Source organism: Brachyhypopomus gauderio, chromosome 19 (assembly GCF_052324685.1).
Source record: "Brachyhypopomus gauderio isolate BG-103 chromosome 19, BGAUD_0.2, whole genome shotgun sequence".
Classification (NCBI taxonomy): Eukaryota; Metazoa; Chordata; class Actinopteri; order Gymnotiformes; family Hypopomidae; genus Brachyhypopomus; species Brachyhypopomus gauderio.
The window spans coordinates 14,890,237-14,899,783 of NC_135229.1; the positions used below are offsets into that span (position 1 = coordinate 14,890,237).

At 50.5% G+C, this 9,547-nt stretch overlaps 1 protein-coding gene across 1 annotated transcript in view; it reads left to right on the forward strand.

The window, feature by feature from the left end:
- me1 (malic enzyme 1, NADP(+)-dependent, cytosolic) overlaps positions 1-9,547 on the forward strand; it is a 73,072-nt gene that overhangs the window by 41,509 nt on the left and 22,016 nt on the right. The gene's annotated exons all lie outside the window — the stretch shown is intronic.

Below are 9,547 nucleotides of genomic sequence, written 5' to 3' on the forward strand. Positions count from 1 at the left end.
GTACCACAGAGGGAATCACCACTGGTGGTCTATGATGTGCTGTGTTGGGAACTGTAATGTCAAAGTCAAAGTCAAATTTATGTATATAGCGCTTTTCACAACACATGTTGTCACAAAGCAGCTTTACAATCGTATGGGTCCAGATCCCTAATAAGGAAGCAAGGAAAAACTCCCTATGATGGTGGGGATTAGGAAGAAACCTCGGGAGGACCAAGACTCTAAAGGGAACCCATCCTCCATTGGGCAGCCCGATAACAGAAGTCTATATTTATAGTTCAAATATAGTTCTGTAGTTATAGTTCTAATTCTAGGGTGAGTAGTCACAGTCCCTTCAGTGCAAGTGGTGAGGCTCAGGTAGGAGTTGACATCAGCATGTCCTCTTGCAGCAATGGCACATCCAACCACGGCATCAGTACGTCCACTGGCAAGCCAGACCATCTCTTAGGTGCTCCTAGGTGATGTGTTGTGTTGGGAACTGATGCTCTGTGTTGTGAACTGTGTTGTTGTGTCTGGTAAGAGATCACATGCTGGACTGCAGTGTACACATGCTCCACATTCATCTGCATTGCTTTGACAAAGGTGTGGCGCTACACCACTGGCGTGTGTGTGTGTGTGTGTGTGTGTGTGTGTGTGTGTGTGTGTGTGTGTGTGTGTGTGTGTGTGCGTGCGTGCGTGCGTGCGTGCGTGCGTGCGTGCGTGTGTGCGTGCGTGTGTGCAACCCGAACCCGGATAAAGTGGATAAAAACGGATGGATGGAAGGAATAACCACAAAAGGGACCATAACATTATTTTACAACTGATTGACAACAGATATGCACATGCTTACGTGTTTATTCAGCCCTGTGTCATGCCAAAAAACTTTCAACAGCTGAACTAAATAGAAATGTCCTGATGGTCACAGCAGCATTACTGACATTAGCGCAAGCTGATAACTGATAGCTCACTGATGACCCCATGACCTTTCCAGCTCCTCAGTCTGCTCAGGAGTCCCTCCTCCACAGCCTTGATTCTGGTTTGCAGTCTGACCACTGGTCTGTCATGTCTGTTATTTCGGTGCAGTCTTTCTCACAATATAAGCAGTCATGAATGGATTCAGCCTTGTGCTGCATCAGCTGTGCTGTATATGTTCAGTTGTGGCAGTGCAGTACTTCAGTGCAGAGTATTTCCTGGGTTTCCTAGATACACACTAACAATTTTACTTTTTTTATTCCATACCTTAAACTCACCCTGCATCGACACTGGCGATGAAAGCAGTGTCCTCAGAGTCCAAAACTATCCTCAACCCAAAACTCCCTGAAGCAAGTCAGTGTTGAAACCTCTGTTGAGAAATATAATATAATATAAAACAATCCTATGAGATATGAGGTAATTCGAGTGCAATCGCTACATATTTATTGCAAAAACAAGACAGTTGAAGTATATTTGGCATTAGAAGACAACGAGAGACTCCAACTCAGCTGTGAGTGTCAGTCTTCCAGAGGTCAAAGTTCATGTACAGATCAGGTTTTGGCCCTTGCCAAAACGTAGAAGAAATTGTGTCAATTCTGACTTTACAGGAAGCTTCATGGTTCTGATATGAGCAGCTCCAGGAAGTTAGTGATTACAGACATGTAGTCTCATGAAAGAACTTTGAAGACCATCTGATCTACAGCATTTTGGAACATTCTTCAAGGACCTGATATGCATAGGGAGACGCTGAGTGAGTGGTATGGCAAAGTACTTTGCATTGAAAAATAACAAGTACTACACACATTCCTCACACACTGACAAACACACTTGCATGCCTTAGTATGCCATGGCTCTAATCTCTCGTTATCTACGTATTCCCATGGTTCAATCCTGAGAGCCAGACGGTCTTATGGAGGTTGGAGTGCATCACCCCTTATACCCAGAGCAGGAGACCTGCTGAAGGCCTGTATGTGTTGGTCTAATGTGGATGCAGCCTGGAGCCATTACAAACTCTTCCATTTTCATATTCTAAAGAGATGACAGATCTAATGATTGCAAACTCTCTGCATGTTGGGCTGTGTGTGTGTGTGTGTGTGTGTGTGTGTGTGTGTGTGTGTGTGTGTGTGTGTGTGTGTGTGTGTGTGTGTGTGTGTGTGTGTCTGGTTTGAGGGAATATTTGAGGTAGCTGAATAATGAAATGAGTCTTATTAGAGGATTAAGTCTGCTGCTGTTTCATACAGATGCCTGTAGACTGAGGCCAGAATGTCCAGAGCCAGTGGATTCAACTCTGAGAGGCACCGCTGTTCTAGGATCTGACACTCTTTGAGAGTGATGACTGTGATGCTCTAGAGTTACGTATGTCAAAACTGGTCTGGGGTCTGTGGATTTATTATTACCTGTTCAGTTGATGCTTAATTAACCTGGTGTTAACTACCAGGAGTGCAGAGAGTGGGTGGATCTCATACAGGTGGGGTTTAGATGACCTGTTCCCAGGTCAGTCTGTTGCATGCCGGACTCCTAGTGTGAGCCTAGTGTGTGCACCTCGGGTTCTGCAGAAATGTACAGATCATTCAGTTAAAGTAAATATTGATTGCAAAATAAAAGTTTGTTTTTGCTAGGAGGAGTCTTGCGGAGGCTGTGTCTTTATCAGTGTTGGGGAGTAACGAATTACATATAACGACGTTACGTAATTTAATTACAAAAAAAGTGTAACTGTAATTCGTTACAGTTACAATGAGAAAATATGTAATTCAGTTACGGTTACTTCTGGAAAAATGAAAAATTACAATTTTAGTTACATTTTGTAAATATAAACAAAAACCTTTGCGAAATATTTAATGATATTTTTATTGCTTTGCGCCCTATATCGCCGTTTTCCGCTTGTTTCTGTGCTGGAGCAGCAAGCGCGCGGTTCAGTTTCAGCTCAAGCAGCAATAATGACAGACGCCTTCAAGCACTGGACATTTAAGGAGCATTTGTTTTGTTTTCGTGTTGTCAATAAATGTGAACCATGTGCCACCATCGGCAACTATTTGTGATTATGCCAAGCCTTTGTGTAAATTTCGGAGTTTGGAGGTTTATTTCCGATCAGAAGAGTTGCCACCTAGGTCTGACAAAAAACAAGAACACCGTCACACGCGAACGTAAATTGTTGACGGGGGGTGGCGAACGTAAAATGGACACAGCGAGAAAAAACAGACGGATTTAAAGTGTGCAGAAACAGTCTAAATAGTCGTTTGAACTAACTTACTGAAAACTGGGACATTAAATGATTTTTTTTGCCTGGACCGAATATTAAAAAGAAGGAAAACCGAGACAGCGACGTGAAAACCAGGACAGGTGGCAACCCTAGAAGGCAACCACTATTGAGGTTGTAAGCCAGCTAACAGCAGGGTATGCTGACCGTCACACTGTGGTTTCCACAGTTAGCTACCTGCTAGGCTAGCTACTACCTGTAGCTGAGAACTTTTAAAGGACTGTATGTGCTGGTTCTGATCTTAGGATGCGTGTTGTATGGGGGGTGTCGGTAAGAACACCACGAAGCGGTTGTCTTCTTTCCTTTTGTCTCTTTATTAAACTTCACCCTTCGATTACATGAGTAAGAGTCTCAGTTGCGTTTGTGCATGTGTGTGTGTGTGGTTTGGTTAGAATGTACGCACACAACTCTTCACATGCTGTCATCTTAAAGCTGTGATCTAGCCAACTGAAGCAATAACTTGCATGAAGCAGCAAAGCTGAACGTATGCTCTATGCTCCGTACAAAACTGACTAAACTGCCCGCGAAAGGGGGCGGGGTTCGGCTTCAGTGCTAGTCTTTCGTACAGCCGCCCCCGAATTGCGGAGGCAATTCGCTCATGAGAAAGATTCAGACGGTTCTCAAGTAGACGAAGGATGACCTCCATCACCATCGGAGTCCCGAAGAGCAGGAAGGCGGACGAGCCGGGCTACTGGACGGGTGTAGACTCGGTCCTTCACCTGGACATCCGCTGACCGCACTCGTCCATCTGCACTCCGGTGTGCTGTGATGATCTTCCCGATAGGCCAGCTTGCTCTTGGTAGCTGTGGGTCTACCAATACGACCACTGCTCCCTCATCGAGGTCCTCTGTAGTATCGTTCCACTTCTGGCGACACTGTAGAGTGGGCAGATAATTGCGTATAAATCTTGCCCAGAATTGGTCGGCCATGACTTGGCAATGCCTCCACCTCTTCCTCGTCAAACCTCTGACCACTGGGTACACCACCTGGGGCAACGCACCATCAGGCCGCCCCATCAGAAGGACATTAGGCGTCACAGGGTCTTCATCAGCAATACTGGACGAGGTGTAGCCCAAAGGCTTAGAGTTCAAGATGGCCTCAACTTCTAGTAGTACTGTATGAAGCACTTCCTCTGATACTGACTGTGCTCCTATCACGGTGTACAGAGCAGACTTCGCCGATCTAATTTCCCGCTCCCAGACCCCACCGAAATGTGGGGAAGCAGGAGGGTTGAAGTGGAAGGCGATCTTCCGCTTTGCCAGGAGCTTCTGCAGTTCTGGATTCATGCTGGCAAACGACTCACGTAACTCCTTCTCTCCAGCCTTGAAATTGGTCCCTTGATCTGAGTAGACCTCTGCAGGGGTCCCCCTGCGAGCTATAAACCTTCTGAGAGCCATCAGATAGGAATCCACATCAATACTGGGTAGGAGGTCAAAGTGCACTGCATGGGTAGTGAGGCATTTAAAGATAATGCCCCACCTCTTTTCAGTGCGTCGGCCAATCTTGATCTGGAATGGCCCGAAGCAGTCGACACCCGTCGAATAGAACGGTGGCTGGAAGAGCCTTAGACGAGCTGCAGGTAGGTCAGACATTTTTGGCACTGTGGGACGAGCTTTCCATCGACGGCACTCTCGGCACTGGTGCTGTATGCGTCGGATGGCTTCTCTCCCGCGCAGAACCCAGAAGGTCCGCCTCATCTCCGCAAATACACGCTCCGGCCCTGGATGACATAAGCGGGCATCATAGTCCTGGATCAGGAGCTTAGTAGCTGGATGGGATGGGTCTAAGACAATCGGATGGATAGTACTAGGATCCAGCGCCTCTGCTCGTCGCAGTCTTCCTCCTACTCTGATAATCCCGACCTCAGGATCCAGCTCAGGCGAAAGGGTGAGGAGCCGACTGCTCCTCTGGACCGGCTTGCCAGCCTGAAGAAGGCGTAGCTCCTCTGGGAAACAGTCCTGTTGCACTTGCTTGATGATCAGCATCTCCGCCTGCTGGTAGTCGGATGCAGTTTGGACTAAAGGTGGGGCAGCCGCCCCATCAAGCCCCTGGACAGTGGATTCAACCAGATACGTCCAGCAGGGGTACTGCCTAGCAGTGGCGATGCTGGATGGCTCAACTGTGGATGTCAGGCCACAGAAGATAGACTTACGGTACTCCGCTGCGTCGGGCTCGGGCACCGTGTCAGGCCTCACTGGCCACTCCTCCGGACGCTTCAGGAGGAAAGGTGGCCCTTGAGACCACCGGTTTGCTTGGGCCAACTCTCCCAGAGTCTTGCCTCTGGTAATGTCATCCGCAGGATTCAGAGCGGAGTCTACGTAGCGCCAGCAGCTGGAGTCTGTTAGCTCTTGGATTTCAGACACGCGCGTGCCCACAAACACCTTAAAACGGCATGACTCTGATTGAAGCCACGTCAACACTGTGGTCGAGTCGGTCCACAGAACGACGCTGTCGATTTGTAACGTGAGCTCCTTTGCTAACAAGCTGGCTAGCTGTGCTCCAGTGAGGGCTCCGCAGAGCTCCAGTCTTGGCATCGATGTCAGCCGGCGGGGAGCAACTCTGGATCTGGCCACAAGGAAGGACAGGTGGACTCTCCCTTCGTTATCCTCCGACCGTAGGTATGCGACCGATCCATAGGCCCTCTCGGATGCGTCGCTGAAGATGTGGATCTGTCTTGCGTGAGCGTTGGCTTGAGCCGATACGTAGGGACGGGGAAACGATATTTGTGGTAGTAGCTGAAGCTCAGCTTCCCAGTCTTTCCATTCTTTCTGTAAAGCCTCAGGGAGGAGTGGATCGTCCCAGTGGCGCTGTTTATCCCAGAGACGCTGGACAAGCACTTTGGCACGCGTTGTGTAGGGCAGTATATACCCCAGGGGGTCATACTGTCGAGCAAGGACCTTGTACACGTTGCGCATCGTCAGTGTGCCATACTCTAGGGGCCGGTGCTTATAGCCTAGACAGTCTGATTTCCAATGCCATGTAAGGCCGAGAGCAGATTCTGGATGGCTGGAGTCCCCGTACGATAGCCAATGCTCGAGGCTGTTGGACTGAGCCTCCTTGGGGAGGTGACTGATGGCACATGGGACGTTGCTTGCCCACTGGCGGAGTTCGAACCCACCAGTGGCAAGAAGGTCACGGAGTTTGTCCACGAGCTCCCTGGCTTCCTCGGCGGTGTGGACGCTCTGTAGGCAATTATCGACGTAGAAGCACCGCTCTACAGACTGCCGCACATCTTCATCAGGAGCGCTGTGATCCCTGACATGTCGATGAAGTGCGAATGTTGCACAGCATGGAGAGCAGGTTGTACCGAATGGCAAAACTTGCCACTCGTACACGTCTGGGGGATCTTCTCGCCTCATGTCTCTCCATACAAACTTGAGAAGTGGTCTGTCCTCCGGCAAGAGCCTAACTTGGTGGAACATACCGCGTATATCGCCGCTGATTGCTACTGCGTTCTGTCTGAAGCGCAGCAAGACGCCGATAAGTGAGGCACCCAGTGTGGGTCCAGGCAGCAATGCTTCATTCAGGTTTAGTCCACGGAACTGGTACGAGCAGTTAAACACTATGCGATTCTTCTCGTTGTGTCGTACCAGGTGGTGGGGAATGAACCAGGATTCACTCTCCGTCGCGAGGTCAGTGCCTAGCTTCTTCACTGATCCTGCTCTGACCAGGTTACTGATCTCCTTGCAGTATGCCTCCGCCTGCTGTGGGTCCCTAGCCAGCCTCTTCTCAGTACTCCTCAGACTGGGCATAACTGCCTCCTGGGTGGCCTGGAAGATGGGCATTTGGCGCTTGCGAAGCAGGGGGGTGGCATAACGCAGGATGCCCTCTATTTCCACTCTTGTGGTCCTTGCTTCCAGCAGAGCTACGGCCTCCTGGTCTTCCTTAGACCGAGTGACGGCTTTGTCACTACGAAATGGCAGCACGTCCATCTGCCACAACTTCTGGACGTTAGCCATCAGCTCCGTGGTCTGTGGAGACACTATGGTGAAGAGGCACTGCTGTTCTGGCAGAGTCTGCTGGACTAGCCTAGTGGGGCCTTGCAGGGTCCATCCAAGACGTGTGTGGATAGCCGCAGGCCCCCCGGGCGGTCCCAATCTCACTGGCTCGACCGGTGTGAGTAAGTGAGGGTGGTCTGCACCTATGAGCACAAGGGGCTTAACCCGGGTAAACTGCTCCAGGGGGAGACCTACCAGATGCTTATACTTCTTCTGAAGGGATGTGACTGGGTAGGAGCGCTCAGCAAGATTAAGGCGTGGCGATGTGAAGGCATGTGTGATTTTGAAGCTCCTCTTACGCTGACCAGCTGAAGATAGGTGGAAGGAAACACAGGTTCCCCTGAGTACTTGGACGTCCTGTCTTATGGTGCGAAGACTGAGTTCTTCGGTGGAGCCCTCTATCCCTAGCTGACTGGCGGCCTCTGGCAGGAGCATTGTGCGCTCCGAGCCGTCGTCTAACACAGCATATGTCACCAGATTCCGGTCGCGATAGCAAAGCACCACTTTGATTACCTTTAACAGGACCCTAGAGGACTCTGATGGGCGGTCCAGGTAGAGAACATCTGTGGTGGAGCTGTCTGCACTGCTCCCGTCCTTGGGAGGCTCATCAGTGTCTCTCTTGTTGATCTCATGAAGGACCTTTAAGTGCCTACCTTGGCACACCTCACACAGCTTCTTCAGGTCACACCGAGCAGCCTGGTGTTTCCTTGCACAGCGCCAACATCGCTTGTTCGCTCTGATCCATGCAGTCACTTGTTCCTTTGTGAGCCTTTGAATGGCTTGGCACCTATTCAGGAAATGCTCAGGACTCTCACAGTATGGGCAAAATGGCTTAGCTTTGCCCCTTTTCTGTGATGGCGCAGGTGGCCTAGGGGGATCCGCACTGGGTGATCCCTCTGCTCCATGTAGCACTGACATAGTTGATCGGTTCTTCTTCTTCTCAGCTTTGGAGCCATGCTGCCCTTCATACCTGTTATCTGGCTGGACCTCGGTGTCTTGGCACCAGGACTCGTATCTTAGCCACTCTGCCAGGTCGATCAAGGAGTATGTGGCTTCTGGCTTCCAAAGCATGGCACGGCGGAAGTCAGCTCTCATCTCCGATGGGAGCTTTGTGAGTAGACGAGCAACGTGTGTGCCACATCTGAGCTCTACTTCCCCTTCAGGCCCCAGGGTCTGGAGCATGCCAACGAGGGACTGAACTTGTAGAGCGAACTTCTCGAAGGCTGCGGTGTCTCCACGCTTCACCTCCGGTGCCTCCATGACAGCAGCTATTCTCTTGAGAACCACATGGCGGGGCTGACCGAACTTCTCGTCCAATGCTGCCATGGTGTCTGAGTATGGAGTGGGCGAGTTTAGGTAAGAATCCGCTATTAGACAGGCCTCTTCAAGTTTCAAGTGGTCGATAAGGACTTGATATTTAAAGAGCTCTGTGCTGTCTTCAGGTAGCAGATTCTCCAGACTTATCTTAAGTCTCGCGTACTCCACCAGATCTCTACTTTTGAAGATTGGAATTCTCGGCTTGGGCCCTCTATACACTTTCTCCCCAGACACAGATGATGCAAATGATTGCTGCCCACCCAGGGATAGAGGCTGGCCTGCTCTTGGGCTATGCGGGTAACTGGAGTGTTGGTCAGGTCCGTATCGGGCTCTGAAGCTCGAGGGACTGAAGATCGAGGATGAGGTTCGCATTCCCGTGGTTGGCGGTGGCGGAGCAGCTGCAGGCCCTCTGGGCTGCTTGGCCCCTGAGAAGTAGCCTGCTCGGTTTGTGGAAGGCAGGCGAGCTACTGGCGTTGATCTTGAAGCAGCGCTCTGCTTCAATAGCTGTAGCTCCTTCATCATTCTGTCTATCGCTGAGACCATTTGATCTTTATCGTAGCCCTCTGGCTGTGATAGTGGCCATGGTGGGGGAGGCGGCCAGTCACTGTAGTCATCTGCTTCTCTGTCTGCGGCGCGTGGCGCTGGAGGTGGAGGAGGGGGTAGATCTGACCACTCTTCCTGTTGATGCTCTACTTGAGCATTGCTGAGGGTCTTCACCCTCTCTGTGAGCGACTTCACTTCTCTAGAGACATCTTTAAGTACAGCCATACTGTCTAGTATATGCTGATGAGATAGATGAAGTTTCATGTTCTCGATGCGAATCTCCTGTAGTTCAGCTTTGTATGCTTGAACGGGGTCACTGCTCTCATCATACTCAGGGCTGGATGGACGTGGCATTCTACGCTGTTCACGCCGCCTCTCGTGACCCATGGCGTGAAAGTGGGGATGGTCGTCCTCTTGTGCGCTGAGTGTTGGATCCCACTGAACTTGGCGGCCAGAACACTGGGTGTAAGGGCTTGTGGTGAGT